We start from the raw sequence: 15,526 nt of genomic DNA, 5'->3' as shown, positions 1-15,526 counted from the left end.
TGCACACACCCACGGGGCTTGCAGAGCACCAAGGAGCCAGCTGGGCACTGCCCGCACATTTGCACAGGCTCCGCTGGGTCTGCTCCAGTCTCGGCCCTGACCTGCCTCCAGCCTCTTTCTGTAGCTGAGGGACCAAGTTCTGCCAGAAGTCAGGGGCTTGCCCAGGTCTCTTACCCCAGGAAGCTGGACTCAGGCCCGTGTTTGTGGCTCCCTTCTGCACAGAAGTTGCGTGAAGCTCCTTTTGCAAGGAGCCATCTGTCTCGGGAGTCCACGGTGGGAGAGCTCGGGCCAGCTGCTGGGGACTGCTCGGGAGTGTCTTCGGAGTGCACAGAGCTCAGGGGCTCAGCAGGTGAGAAGGCCCTTGGCCTGCCACTCCCTCTCCCGGCAGCCCCATGGCCCTAATGGCGGCCTGTTGTGCTCGGAGCCCCCTGCACACACCCTGCTCCTCCCCTGAGAGCCCGGCGCCCCATGCAGGCGGCAGGGCCCACTTGGCTGATGCTAGGCTCCTGGGGAGTCGGTGGGGCCATGTGGGCCAGACAGGCATCCCCTCCCCTCCCCTCCCCCGCTGTTGCCATGGCCAGGGCAGACCTGCCCCCCAGGTCCATGTGGAGAGGACCCCAGGCTGTTGCGTCTGGGCTCAGGAGCCCTCTGCCATCTGGGCCTCATGTGTTTACAGGTCCAGCTTGCCCGCAAGACTCTGCAGATGCTGCCTCCAGGGCTTTTGTGTCTGCACGCAGAGCCTGCGCCAGCCGGTGCCCAGGGTGGGGGTGGAAGTCGGGTGGGGAGAGGGGGAGGCCCACAGAGGCCATGGGACAGAGGGAAAAGGGGACCCAGGGCGGGTAACAGAGGAAGGGGAAGAACAGAGTGGAGGCAGAGAGAAAGCAGGGCAGAGCACGGCACGGGTAAGAGATGACATTGAGCAGAGGGCCAAGGAGCTTGGGGGTGCTGTGGCTGGGGAAATGGACCTGAGGGTGCAGCTGGTCCCAGATGTCCCCAGGGCCCGCGGGGCTCTGCCCAAAGCCATCTAGTCTAGGTGCTTTCCTGGGGGTCCACTGTGAAATCCCCCAACGCCCCCGGAGGTACGCCCTCCTGCAGGGCAGGCACCAGTATGTGCAGCTGGGTCCTGCCTCCAAGCCCTGAGCGGAGGCCACAGGGGTGCGTCCTCAGGAACACGTGGGGGTCCAAGGAGGCAGGGCCAACCCACCTGAGGTGCTAGAAGGGTTCTGGGGCCAGAGGAACGGGGTCTGTGCACAGCCGCCGAGGCCCAGGACAGGTGGGGAATTGCCTGGGTGGAGGACAGGCCTGGGGGTGGGGGGACTCTCCCAGGGCAGGACCCGTATTCCCCATACCGTGCGGTGGACAGAAGACAAGGCCAGTGCATGCAGTAGGCGCTTACTCTGTCCTCAGGCAGCAGGATGACCATACAGCACAGTCGCCACAGGGGTGAGAACATGCTCAGGGCCAGAGGGGAGGACCACCCCTCCTGCGTGCACACATGCCCTCCCGCAGCCCAGCGCGACCAGCAAGGTGCAGCCAAGCGTCTCCATTCTGTGCAGCCAGAAACAGAGGCCAGGGGCCGTGAAGAGCTTGGCTCTGGCCTCATCTGTGGTCCCGGAGAGTCATCGGGATGATGGAGCCCCTTCGGGATGCTGAGCTGGGAGATGTCAGAGGTTTATGGGGAGCAGTGACTCGGTTGGTGGGATCTGTGTCTGAACTGACTCAGTATCGTTGTCCTTGAAGTCGGCCCGGATGTGGCCCGGGGTGGGGAGAGGTCTGCGCAGGGGAGGCTCCCTCCATCTCTGGGGCCTTGGCCGTGCTAAGCCCCTGCTGACTCCCCCACGCCCGGTAGGACAGGAGTCGCGCGCCTCTGCTCAGCGCCCAGTGGCAGCTGGTTCTCTGAAGGGATGTGGCCCCGCCGTCCCCAGCACCCCAGGTTCCTGTGGACAGACGGTGTGGACAGACAGGCTGCCCTGTTCCTCAGAGGTTGGTGTGGACGGGCCTGACGCCCCACGGCAGAGCCACTGCTCCGAGGCTGACCCGTGTGTGGTGCCCACGGCTGAGGAGGGCAGCAGTTCATTCTAATGCCCGGTGGCCAGATAGCACAGCCTTTATTTACCAGATAGAAATTAGGGCCTTAAGAACACTTTGCACTCGGTCTTTTTGTCCCAGTGAGAATGTTGACAAGATGCGGAATGATGGGCATCGCTCAGTGCTTGCTCGCCGAGTCTGAGCAGCGCTCTGGCTGGGGATGGTTAATGCTGAAACGTGCGGGGAGAGGTGCTGGGCGAACCCTCTCGGGCCGGTGGCAAGGAGGGCCTGCCCTGCCAGCTGCCCCCCGACACGGCCACCTTCGATTTGGTGCCTGTGAGTGTGCCAGGCCCTGAGCCGGACGCCCCTCTAAGAGCCATCGCTGTGCTGACGGCCCTGCTGGGTGGGTGCCCCAGGGGGGCATATGCTCCGGGAGGTCAAGGGGCGGCGGGGCCGGGGCCTGGCCCCAGCCAGCTCAGGAGCAGAAATGCGTCTCGGATCCAGGAGCGGGTGGCCTTTCTGCCATGTAGGGCTGCTGGGTACTGAAAGGCAGCCTCCGGGGGGGGGGGGGCAGGAGGCTGGGGACGGGGCCTCCAGCTCAGGGCCTCCATGGAATGGTGCCCGGGGTGGGCCAGAGGGTTTGTGAGGAGTCTTCTCGCTGGAATGAAACCAAGAGGCTCCCAGACCGGTGGGGCTAACAGTGCTTGGGGCTGCCATCTGTGCTGCCCTGGGTTCCCTCCCCTGTCTGCGCTCTGCTGGACACTTGGCCTCGGGCATCTCCCCGGTTGGAGGCCTTGTTCCCCGCTGACCATGGAGCTGGAGGGTCAGCAGGCCAGCTCTGGGTTGGGAAGCGCGGGCTCCCGTCGGCTCCAGCACGCCTGGATCCGAGCTGCTCTTGTCTGAGAACACGAGTCCACCTCGCGTGGCTGGCCTTGGAGACCCGGGGGACCCAGAACGGCCTTGCTGTCACCTCGAGGAAGAGAGAGGGAAGGTCTCTGATGTGGGGCTTGCCTGGGTCACCTAGCACAGAGGGGTCCGGCCCTTAGCAGCTGAGTGACCTGGCTCAGTAAATGGAGACGTCTGTGGGTTTCTGTTCCCTTGTGCCTGGAGCACAGGACAGGATGACGGCTGTCTTGGCTGCGTGTGGGGGAGAGTAACTTAGCCTCTCTGTGGTTGTTCATGCTCTGCAGGTCTGGCCATAATGGGGACTGGCTGGCGCTCAGCACGGTGGGCTCGGGCTGGTGCCCGGCACGTGGCCGGTGCAGGCTGTTTGCATTTGCCCCGTTTTCAATAGGAAGCATATGCCCTGGCAGTGGTACTCACGTTTGCAGCCATCTCGGTCAAGTGGGGACTTGAACCAGGGCAGTGAGGCCTTCTCATCCCCTTGGGGTGGCTCCCGAGGAGAAGCTGCCCCGGGGAGTGGTCCTCAGTGAGGACAGCACCTTGTCATGCTCAGTCGGTTGTCAGGACAGCTGTGGTCACACAAGCAAGGGGGACCGTGGCACCTGCCCTCCAGACCACGTGTGTCCCCACGTCAGCACCCACCCTGCAGGAAGGGCTGGGGTTCCCTCCAGATCCCACTCTCTCCTGTAACTTGACGTGGGCCTGGACTCTCCCTGGACCCAGTGCCCTTCAGGAGCCGCGCACCGGCCTCGTCCAGAGCCAGGCCCTGATGACCCCCTGGTCTCAGTCTGCTGGTCTGTAAAGTGGGATTGGTTCAACCTTGGGTTTTCACTGGGCGCAGGTGGGGAGGGGTGGCCTGTGGCTGGACCCGAGGCCCCCAGAGCAGTCCTGCTGGTCACTGCCTCACGTCTGGGGTTCTGAGTGAGACCAAAGACGTGGAGACCACGGGCAGGGCAGAGTCAGAGAGACACGGGCTCTTGGTGCCTTCCGGTCGCTGAGCACGCTGTGCTCCAGGGAGGCTTCTGGTCCAGCGGGTGTTTGCTGGGGCAGTTTCTTGTGTCTCCAAAGGGACACAGACCAGGGGTGGGCTGTCACCCGGCAGATGCAGAACAGGGCTCTTGAGGCTTGAAACGTGGCCGGCTCGGGGCCCCCATCAGGCAGGGCCTCTGGTGCCACAGGAACTCGGGATGGGGTGTGGCCCGGCGTCCCTGGAGCCGGCCTGCCCGGTGTCCCCTGGCACTGCCCTGGCATGGCCGGTCCTGCCAGCTGTCCGTGCGCCTGCCGGCGGCGGGTGAGGACAGGCTGCCAGCCCGGCCTGCAGGCTGGATGTGCAGGGATGTCCCTGGAATGCAGGGCAGCCCTCGGGCCATCTGCTCAGGGGCCACCCCGCCGGCGGCCGGTGAAGACCGCCCTTTGAGGGTCTGGGGCACAGGAGGATTTTCGTCCTGCAGGCGCCTCCGTTAAGCCTTGCGTCTCCGCGTCCCCTCGAGTGCGGCCACCGCCCTGGGCGGGAGGTCATCCCCAGGACCACCCGGGGTCCCCCAAGGGGTGAGGGAGCTCGGGGGGCGGGGGCAGGAGGCAGGCTCCGGAGAGGGCACTGCCGCCCACCTCTGGCCAGGCCCTCCCGGACCCCCGCGCCCGCGGGAGGCCGCGCTTCAGGAGTGGACGGTCCTCTTTCCCGCCCCGCCGCCGCGGCCTTTGTCTTCCCGGGCTGCACAAAATGGCCGCGGCAGCCCTCCGCCATTTTGTGTGAGGCTGGCGGCGGCGGGAGGAGGGAGACCACTGCCCGCCCGGCTGCCCCGAGTGGCCTGGACGGAGCCCAGCAGCGGCCCCCACCCCAGCCCGGCCTTGGCCGCGGCCGCCCTGGGCTTGGCACCGGCGCGTCTTGGCAAGGCAGCCGGGAACCCCGGCCCTTCACCCGGCCCGGCCCCCTCGCCGCCCCCCGGGCTTCCCTGCCGAGCAGACGGAGATGCTGCGAGCAGGGCCCAGAGGAGCTGTAATTAAAGCCATGCTCCTGGAGGGAGTCCTTGGCAGCCACCGAGCTGCTCGGACAGTTCTGGAAATGACGCGGCCCCAGGGGCGGGGGGGGGGCTCCGGGACCCCGGCAGCAGGACCCGCTCCCTTCCGGCCCCGCGGGGAGAGGAGCCGGCTCAGGCCTGCGCTCCGGGCTGGACGCGGCTCGGGCCTGTCCTCAGGGCGCGGGACGGGGCCTCCTGGACGGGAGCCCCCGGCTCGGCCGCTCGCAGCCGGCTTCACGGGGTGGAGCCAGTGGAGCCTCCTCATCCCCGTGGCCGGCCCCGCCGCGCCCTGCGCCGTCCTGTGTCCCGCAGGCCCCACTTCCTGGAGCACCTCCCAGGGCTGGGAGCAGCCCCCCGCCTCCAGCCTCCGGCTCGGCTCCTGCTCAGCGCGGCGCCCAGGGAGCGGGGTAGTAGCCCCCATGGCGCCACAAGCAGAGGCTGCGCAGCATCCCGGGAGTCTTGGCCGCAGGGACCCGCGGAGCGGCCCAGAGGACACGCCGCTGTCTCTGGAGCCAGCCCCGGGCAGTGGGGCCCCAGACGCCTGGCAGGTGGCGGGAGCAGCGGGCAGGGCTTGCGGACCCTAGGGTGATGAGGTCCTGGAGGGGCCGAGGGGCCGCCTGCCTCCTCGAGGGGGATCATAGAAATTTCCTTGTCTGGCCCCAGGAGTGGCCGGGAGTGACGTTCGAGGACAGCATGTGCCTTTTAAAGGGGCTGAAGCCGTTTCCCAGGGAGTCGTGTCAGGCTGAGCGGGGGCAGCCCTGGCCATGGCTGAGGGTCACCTCCACCCCGTCAGGGGACACCCAGTAGAGCACGCGTGGAGCCGGCTGGGGCCTCCCCAGACACCTGTGGCCCAGCCCGGCCCTTGAGGTGGGGAAGCTTGCTGGACGCTGCCCTAGGCCCTTCCCAGACGCGCTCTCCTTGCGGTTCCCAGAGAGAACGTTCTGTCACCATGAAGTGAGATTTACTCATACCCTGGCTCCCCCCAGGAAAGCCCGTGGGACCAGGTGGTGACCACGTGCCAGGCCAGACGCACCAGCTCCTAGGGGAACGTGGAGCCCCTCGGCAGAATGACCGTCTGGGGGGACTGCTGCAGCTGGGGCGGGGTCCCTGCCGGACGTTGTTAATGACAGGTGTGCATCTGGTGCCCTCCCGTGCCCGCCGCCGCTCGTCTCGCAACCCAGGCTGCAGCCTAAATGGAGAACATTTCAGATGCACGCTCGCCCTTGAGGTTAGTGCTGCTGCCCATCGGTGAACACCATGTGGAGATGCCCACGGGATCACAGAGGGCTCTGCATGCTTGCCTCTCCCTCGGGAGTCCCAGCTCCCCCCACCCCCGCGGACACCCTGTCCCAGGCACGGAGGCACCCCCAGCATCCTCCTGATGGCCCCGGCATCCTTGTCCCACTTGCAAGGGCAGCTGAGGCCAGAGGTGCTGGCTCGCCCAATGCTCATCACTGCTTGGAGCCAGAGCAGAGGTTGGAACCCTGACCCAGGGGACCTCGGAGCCAGGTGTCCCTTCCTCCCCCAGGCCCGTGGCCCCCATGGATGCAGGTGTGTCAGCATCCCCGGCCGGAGCCTGTGCCCTGGCTCCCCAAGGACTGCCACCTGTGTGCCTGGCCTTTCTCTGGGCTCCAGGCACCCCTGCGGGCCTGGCCCTGACCCTGGGGAGCGGCGTTCACTAGGCCAACCCGGAGGTCCCTGGGCACAGGAAAGCAGGGAGCTGGAGGGTCGGACACAGGCTGTGGAGGTGCCTATCGTGGTGGGGGGTGGGCAGCTGCACAGGGAGGGTGCACAAGGGCCCCAAAACACGGAGCGCTGGGGTCTGTCCAGACCCGTGGGGGGCTGGTGCGGGGGCTCTGGTCTGGAGGTACCAGTTCCCCACCCGCATGGCTTGAAGCACCCGGGGGTACGTGGGGCTCTGGGAGGAGCCTCGTGCCAGAGAGATTTGGATTCCCAATCTGGTTTGGCTACTCCAACCCCGAGGTGTGCTGCTGGGGGCAGCGGGGCCCTGGGCTGGTGCTGCTGGGGCCCGAGGCAGGAGAAGTCAGCACCCAGGTCCGTTCTGTCTTCAGGTTTGAGGTTTTTACACCGTGGATGTTTTTGTGTTGGTTTTTAAGAACTTGACGGTATTTGTCTCAGTTGCTGAGTTTGGGCGCTGCGTAGATCATGCGCCCCGGGGTGGGAGTCTCCCCGCCTCCTGGCCGTGCCAGGCCCACGGTGGGCACACGGCCCCGGCCTGAGTCGATCAGGCTGCTACCTCCTTAGCTTTATGGGCCGCGTTTTCAGGGAGACCCGCCCCCCGCCCGGGGCCCCCGGATGCCACCCCCACGTTTTTTTCCCAGACTCCATTGTTGGCACGGCTTGCCGAGCAGAAACACTGGCCGCTTTATGGGGAGAAACCCAATCGGGGCGGCAGTGGGGGGAGGCCCTGGAGGGGGGGTTCCCGGCTCTCGGTGGCCCCGAGCCAAGCCCAAGGTGACTGCGGGGTGACACCGTCTGTCTGCCTCTCTCACTCCAGACATCCACCCGGCCCTGAAAGGGCCACCTGCCCACTAAGGCCTCCCACACACCTGTCCCCAGCTGGCCTGGCTCCTCCCACCCGGGGCTGCCCAGTGCCCTGCCCGCAGGCGGACACTGCAGGACCAGGGCTGGTGGCTGGCAGGGCGACTGCCGAGTTCTCACGCCCCGGCGGCCCTGCTCAGGGAGCCCATTCCGTGGAGCATTACTGCCACCCTGCCAGCCGTCATCTGGGCTGACTGGGAAGGGTCCCCTTGGCTCTGTCTCAGGATTCCTGCCATCTCCCCCAAGAAAAAGAGGGTCCTCCCCAGGCCTAGGCCCGTGCTGGTCCCTGGGAATGTGGGGCAGGTAAGGCCCAGCAAATTTGCCCCTCCACCTTGGACACCCCAAGTTGGGGCTGTACCCCACTCACTCAGAAATGTCTCTGCAGATGGGCCAGAGACCCAGAAATGGAAGTCCTCACTCTCACCTCCCAAAAAACCCGTGTTGTTGGCTAAAGAAAACCACGTTTTGCGTGAACCCCTTCTTCGTATGGGCAAAGCCAGAGTGGGGACCCTGCTGGGGGTCGTGATCTCTGCTTCCTGGTCACGGAGAGAAATAATGCAGCAGGTGTGCAGGGAACCCGCCCAGGCCCCCGGGAGAGAGGAATGCCGCCGTCGACCACGGGCACCTCTCCCACCTGCCACACCACCTGCCGCGGTGCTGGGTCTTCCGGGCAGGAGGCCTAGGGCCCCAGAGAGTATGGCTGGTCCCTGAGCTGGGGCAGAGCTGGGACGCCCCTTGGGGGCCTCCCCAGTGTCCAGACAGGAGACAGGGCCCTCGTGGGCAGGAAGCTGGAAGAGCTGGGGTGGTCGCCCTTGGCAGAGGACAGAGACGGGCCAAGGAGGGTTGGGGGGCCGGCACCCGGCAGGGTATCGGTGGGAAGAAGCAGAGGCACAGGTCCCGTGGGTCGGGCCCCACGTGCAGCATCCCAAGTTCAGCTTCCGTGCCCTGCAGATGGTCAGTGCTCCGCCGTGTGCGTGTCTTACACCCGTGTCCTTTCGTTTGAGGACCTGTGTTGCCATTTCCCCTCCGTCCTGCAAGTCCTGGGTGGGCATCTGGCTGGAATGGGCCAGAGCCAGGTGGGGTCACGATCGATCAAGCAAGCCCTGGCTGAGGCCTCCGGGCAGGTCTTGGGAGCCCCTTCCTTGGGATTTCTGCCCTCTGGAGGATCCCAGGCCTTGCTTGCCACAGGGCAAGAGCCTCAGCCTGGCCAGAGCCTCCTCTGTAAAGCGGGGAGCTCGGCTCCCCACTCCTGGGTCCTCCTAACTCCAGGCCCCAGAGCGTCCGTGCAGCTTGGTGTGGCATGAGCCACCCAGCACCAGGACATCGGCGGCCCTGACCATCCAAAGACAAGGCCCGGGTCTCCGTTGTCTCTGAGCCAGAGCTGTGCAGCCCAAGGTGGCCATGGAGGCTCCTCTCCAGGCCCCTGCAGGGAGCATGGGATTCGCGGGCTGGTGGGGCATGTCTGGGGAGGAGACACAGAGCTCTGGCGTGGCTTCTGGCATGGCTGAGGCCTCTCTCAATCCTGACGCTGGTTACTTTTTTTATAAATCCCGAACAGGTCAAGAAGTGGTGCTGATCTGGGGGCTCCTGTCCACAGTTGGCCTTCCTCGCAGTGAGTGCACCCTCACAGTCTGGCCTGCTCTTTCCCGCCCGGCCTGAGCCCACAGGGTCATTGCCCTGCCATCCTGCGGGAGACGGGTGCGCAGGTCTGCAGCCCCAGCCTCAGTGTGGGTGCACCCCAGGGGGGCTCACAGGATGGCCAGGATGGCCCCTGGCGCCACCGCACGCCTCTCCGACCGTCCTTGCTCCAGAGACTTCAGAGCAAGGAGGGACGTGGTCAGAGCTGTGTCTCTCCTGTTCGTCTCCAGGTCCTGCCACCAGACGTGGGGGTCCCTAGGCAGGGATCTAATGGTCCCACCGCCAAACCTCTGCCCAGGCTGTGCCCTCTGCCCGCAGCTGTGTCTCTCCTCCTCCTGCCACCCTTCAGCAGGTTCCCCCAGTGATGCCCACAATGTGCATGTGCTGCACTCGTGACACCATCCCCTTTGACGGTTCCCTCTGGCCTCCGCCACGACTGGCCGTGGCCCAAAGGAGATGTGATGTGCTCTGTTGCAGAGTCTGGATGAAAGAGGAGTGCTCAGCCCCGACCTGCTCTGCACGTGAGACTCTTCTGTCCCTGGGGCCCACCGTCCGGGTGCCCTGCTTGCCTTCAGGGCCCTTTGGGGCCAGCAGTGCTCGAGGTAGCCCCTTCTCTGCCCAGCCATGAACCAGCGCTTGTGTGCAGTCCTAACGCACCCAGGACCGGTCCTCGACATGAGATGCCGCACGGTGAGTCTAGCCTAGAACAAGAACAAAGGCCCAGTGAAGAAAACTAGGGCACCTGGGCCTGTCCCAGGCTGAGCTGGAGGCCGCGGGAGGGGGTGCTTGTGGTGACAGCCAGTGCGGAGCACGGTGTGTGTCTCCTTCTAGCCTCCCCTTCTCTCCCCGTCTCTCCCCACCGTGGGGGGACCAGCACATGGGCTGGCCTGATGTACAGTCTGTGTCTCCAGCTGGGGCTGGAAGGGGTTAGCACAGAAGGCTTCGAAGCAAAAGCCCAGGCCTAGGGAGGACAGGCGGGTGCAGATTGCAAGGCAAGGGGTGTCGGAGTCTGCGCAGTGGCACACACATGGATTCCAGCCCTGGTTAAGGGTGGCCTGGTGCTACCCAGATGCCCCGAGGGCTAGCTCCTGCACTGACCCCATGTCTCGGTGAGGAAATCTAAGCCCTCGAGGGCATGAGATGTGCCCAGAGAAGCACAGCGAGGGGGCCAGCCTGGCTTTGCAGCCAGCTCCACCTGCAGGGCTCCCCCCCTGCCTCGTGCCACCCTCCCCCTGCTGGCACCAGAGGTCAGAGCCAGGAGGGCCCTGCAGTGTGCAGGCATAAGGGTCTCAGCAGCTAAGTCTGAAGCCCAGAGGTTGGGTCAGGCATAGGGTCCCTCCCCCAGAGTCCCCTGGGCGTTCATGGGGGAGCCCTGGGCCGGGAGCCAGGTCCTTGGCCCATTTTTTCCCCCAGTAATGAGTCTAACAACAGTCACTCACCTCATAGAGCTGCTGGGTGGGCTCCAGGATGCCCGGGGCCATTCAGGGAGCGGCAGCTGCCCCTGCCTACGGGCCTGGGCATGAGACCTCCCTCTGCAGCAGTGGGCAAGGCCCCGCCCAGCACGGCCCAAGAGCAGACCCCCCTCCCCGACCCCGAAAGGGGGCCCAGGACCCTACCCCCCGGCCCATCATCACTGCAAGACAGGATCAGCAATCCCAGCCTCACCGGGCCTGCAAGGACCTTGCAGCACCGCCCAGCCTGGGGCCTGCCCAGAGGAGGCAGCCTGCTGGGGGTGTCGTGGGGGGTATGGAAGGAGGGCTGGGGGCTGGGGAGCTCAGAGCACTCGGACTACTTCACTAGATGGAAAGCAAACTGTCCTCATCTCGGCTCTGCCACCTGCCAGCTGTGACGGTGTGAAGGTGATGCTATGTCTCTGGGCCCTGGTGTGCTCACCTATCAGATGGGTTGAGAGTGGCATCTACATCACCAGCTCTGCCTCAGGGTCCCCCCAGGAAGGTGGTGGCCGTGGTGGACACTGATCCAGGCTGGCTGTGCCCTCGGGCCCTGAGTGCAGAGCCTGCCAGGGTCTCCAGTTCTGCCCCAGATGCCTTCCCCAGAGGAGTCAGGTCCCTTTTCTGAAAGAAGAGCGTCCTGTGGCCTCTGCCGAGGTGGGTACGCTCAGGTCACTCTGGGCGGCAGCAGGCTGAGCAGAGCGCATGTGTAGGGCATCACCGCCTGTCCAGCGGGTGGAGGGAGCAGGCCCTAAGGCCCCCAGTGGGTCCTGGGGCAGCCAGAGAGGGGCTGGGTGGCCAGGGGGACACTTACAGCGCCTTTTTAGACACACGTTGGCTTCCAGCAAACGGTGGCCTTCCTCCCGGTGTCGCCAAGGCAGGAGACGCCCCGTGGGAACATAACGGCCCCTCCTGTCCCAAGGGGGGTGATCCAGCCATTGCAACAGTTCCCGCAAGGCCTGGCCCCTCCCTCCCTACATCTCTCTCTTTTTTTCCCCTCCGGTTTGGGTTTGTGGTTTTCTCCCGCCTTCGTGGCTGCTCCGGGGGTTACAGCCCAGGGCCCCTGCCCACCTGCCTGCCGGGCTCCCCGTGCCCTTTGGCCCCAGCCAGCCAGCCAGCCCCGCACCCGCCGCTCCCTGCAGCCCCCCCCCCCACTCCAGGAGGCGCCTCTGGAAGCCACGACGTCCGTCCGTGTGCCATGACCGACGGCCCTTTGGGGTGAGGTAGTAGGTTGTATAGTTTGGGGCTCTGCCCTGCTCTGGGTAACTATACAATCTACTGTCTTTCCTGAAGTGGCTGTAATATCGCCGATGGACAGCACCTAGGACCCTGGCTGGGGAGGGATGTAGGTGCAGTTGGGGAGGGGCAGCAGCCGCGGGGGCGGAGGCAGTGGCTGCTGCGCACTAGGTCTGGCAGGCCGAGGTTCCACTCGCTGTGTGACCTTGGGCAGGTCCTTTGACCTCCCTGGGCTTCACTTTCCTCCTCTGTGAAATGGGGACGAATGAGGATTGCAGATGGTACTGTGTGAGGCGTGCAGGGCAGGGGAGGGCTCAGAGTCGACCCTTCCGTCCCCCCTACACTGTCCTGAGAGCCGGAGGGGACTGAGGGAGCAGTTTTTGCCCTGCCTGCCTCCGCTCCCCACCCTCCCACCCCCTGTGTATGGACTGTGGCCTCGGCTCCATCCCCATGGCCGGCAGTGGGCATTGGGAGGAGCAGCCGTGGACTTAGGATGAGGCTGGGGTGGCAGGGCAGACCCCCAGGGGGAACGTCAGCATGCCCCCCAGCACCTTCTCCAGCCTGCCCAGCTCAGCGTCAGGCCTCTGGTCAGCGATGGCACCTCCACGGAGGGGGGCCGAGGCTGCCCAGTCCTTGCCGCTCAGCACTGCAGGCAGGATGTGAGGGGAGGCTCTGTGAGCACCGTGGCCCTGGGGACACGGGCTCCTACACGCCGCCCCCCCACAGCTTGTAGGGGGATGGAGTGGGCTGCGCCGCATGTGCCATCTGCACTATCCCTCCTGCCCTGCGCCTGCCCAGCCTTCTGGCTCAGCTCTGGTGGCCACCAACCACCAGGCAGGGACCGGGGCTGGGCATGGGGCAGGGGCGGGACAGCGGACCCTCCCGCACCCCGGGCACCGGCGGGGTGAGGTAGTAGGTTGTGTGGTTTCAGGGCAGTGATGTTGCCCCCTCGGAAGATAACTATACAACCTACTGCCTTCCCCGAGGAGCCCAGCGACACGTCCCCACGGGAGGGCCGCCTCCATGCCCAGCAAGTGACTCTGGGGGTCCCGGGCCATGGGCCAGGTGGGCGGGAGGCTGCAGCACGCACACCTCGGCTTCAATAAAAGCTGTTCTGATGAGAATCTGGAGTCGTGCCCTGTTCATTCCCAAAGCCCTGGGACTAGGTGATGGAGGGCGTGCACCTGTGGGCGCTGTCGTGGGGTGCATTGGCCGGGAAGGGGTGTGCATGACGTGGCCCTGGAGCCGTGGCCAGGCGGTACTCCCGGCCTGCCATCCAGCAGCCTGTGGGCCCTTCCAGAGGGTTCCGTCCCGGACCCCAGGCCCAAGACATGTCACTCAGCCCCCCTCCTGCGAAGAGACCCCCGAGAACTCCTTGCCGGGGGCGTGGACGCCGATCAGCAGCTGCAGGCACAGGCCAGGGCCCAGCCTCCATGGCCACTTCAACACCTGCTGCTCCGTCTCAGCCCGGGAGCTCCCCATCCTGTGCCCGGCTCCCTGGGGACGGCTTCTGGGGCAGCCCCTATTCAGGTGTCCGTCCTTGGGCCAACTGCCTTCCCAGTGTTCACCCTGTTTCTCCCGGAGGCCTCGAGCCTCATGCCGACGGCTGCTGCAGCCCTGTCCCCCCAGGTCCAAAGTCTGGGGGTTAGCAGACGCCCGTCTGCGCCTGACAGAGCACGAGTGCACCCCTTGGGGAGTCCACACCCTGCCCCTCGCCCGTGATGCCTGGCCCTGACCCGATGAGGCACCACCTTCCCAGCCCCCCGAGTCTGCCCACCGCCCCCTGTGAGAGGCTACCCCCCGCTGGCTCTTGCCGGCCACACAGGGCACACGGGACTGGACACCAAGGCGGTCCTCAAATGCGCCAGCCCGACAGGAGGACAGTGAAGACTCGGACGGTCCTCCCTGATCCAGGGTCGGGACCCTGGGCCAGGGACCAGGGGAGGCTCCAGACCCAGCCAGGGGCCCAGCGGGGCTGGCTAAGGGGGGCCCTCCCTGGTCATGCGTGCAGCAGCCAGGGCTCGGCAGGACCCTCCTCTGGGTGCCCTGGGCCCTCCCACCTCCACTGTCCCCTAGCTGCCATCTTGGCCGGGGTTCTGCAGCTTGAGCTCATGTGCGGCTTGCGTGCCCGAGGAGCTTCCACTTTGCCGTCTCAGGGACAGCAGGCACCCGGGCAGAAGGCGTCTGACGCCAGGGGCCGTCTGAGCTGGTGCAACTGGAGGCAGAGAAGGCTTTCCACGGGGGGTGGGGGGGGCATCTTCCCTTCCCCTGTCACCCTCTGGCACCAGGGTGGCTGACAAGCCTGGGCACTGTCCACTTCCCTCCTCACCCATGGTCAGTCTGGCAGGGACTGGCCACTGGGTCCCCTGAGTGTCCTTTCTGCCCCTGCCCTCTCGGCACCTCATTCCCTCCGCCCCCAGAGCTTCTTGGGGATCCTAATCCCTTTATCCAGCCCCGTGCTCTCGCCTGTGCGTGTTCTCACCTGGACCCCTCCTGCTCTGAGGGCACAGCCCCCTCCGCCGCATGTTGCGGCTCAGGCACCACGTCTGACCACAGTGGTCTGTGTCTAAGCCCCTCGTTCGCCCTTTCCTCCCGGCAGCTCCACTGCGCCCAGCCTTGGGGTCGGAGTCCACAGCCCAGCGGGGAGCAGCCAGGAACATGCAGCAGCCATTCCTGGTGGACAGATGGGGGGCTGGGAGGCCCCCAGGGAGCCCTGGACCCAGACCTGTCGTCGGGGTCGCTTCCTGATTCACCTGGATCACCCAGTGTCCCTCCCCACATTCCAGCCAGCCACCTTCCAGCGTCTCACTTGCCACCTGGTTATCCCTGGAGACGGGGGTCAGGATGCTCCTAAATGTGTGCACGTGAGCCGAAGTGCCGGGGGTGCGGAGGGGGTGAGCAGGGGGGGCATGGCGAGGTGGGAGGGCCCGAGTCCCCCCTGCGGCTGGACGTCTGGCGCCACCTGCTGCCTGTCCTGGGCTGTGGCTCCCACTGGCTATGGCCTGGGGCGGCCTGCAGGTGAGGGGGACAAAGGACTGCCCCCCCCCCCCCCCCCCCCCGCAGGCCTGGCTCTGCGAGGTGGGGTGGTCACCTGGGGCCAGGACCAGGTAAGGTGGCCGAGGCCTAGCCTCGCGGGGGGCCTCCCTCTCAGGGTCATGGGGCAGGGCTGGCCTGTCACACGCCACCAGGAGCCCAAAAGAGGCTCCATTTCAGTTTCCTTTAAAATCCTAAGGAAAAATAAACACCAGTCCCCCACCCCCATCACAAAGTAGAGCGTTCCCCAGGAAAACTTCCCGAAGCCCCAGTGGCAGAAAGCAAAGAAGCCCCGGTGCCATTCATTTACATGAAAAAAAGTTTGTTCCCAGACCTAATAAATCAGCTCTCCTAGACTCGGATGCACAAAATAACTCAAGACACAGCACAGATGCTCCCGGACATGGTTCGGAGCAGTGGTGGCTGGTGCCGAGGGGGTGCCAGGGCGGTGGGTCCCGGGGCAGTGGCTGGGTGCCAAGGGGGTCCCGGGGCGGTGGCTGGGTGCCAAGGGGGTCCCGGGCCGGGGCCGGGGGGCCGCTCATTGTCCTGCTGCTCAGGGCACTCGCGGCGTCTGCACCAGCTCACTGTAAAACCAGTGCAAATGCTCTTTCTCCCCCCCCCCCCGCCTTTATTTTTCCTGTAAAAACAGAAGTTCTG

The 15,526-nt window shown here is 65.8% G+C and overlaps 1 protein-coding gene across 3 annotated transcripts in view; it reads left to right on the top strand.

Annotated features, from left to right (window-relative positions):
• LOC112935828 (uncharacterized) overlaps window positions 1–14,787 on the top strand; it is a 42,212-nt gene extending 27,425 nt beyond the window's left edge. For 2 of the 3 annotated variants that reach the window (XR_011997989.1, XM_072742598.1), the window contains exon 5: window positions 223–12,960. The gene's annotated coding sequence lies outside the window, so the exon portion shown is untranslated. Of the gene's footprint in view, window positions 1–222; window positions 12,961–14,435 lie in introns of those variants that run through there. The other variant, XM_072742599.1, reaches the window with a different exon arrangement.
• The last annotated feature ends 739 nt before the right edge of the window (window positions 14,788–15,526 follow it).

Source organism: Vulpes vulpes, chromosome 16 (assembly GCF_048418805.1).
Source record: "Vulpes vulpes isolate BD-2025 chromosome 16, VulVul3, whole genome shotgun sequence".
Taxonomy (NCBI): Eukaryota; Metazoa; Chordata; class Mammalia; order Carnivora; family Canidae; genus Vulpes; species Vulpes vulpes.
The sequence above is the reverse complement of the archived record's forward strand: the minus strand, read 5'-3'. Positions and strand labels throughout refer to the sequence as shown.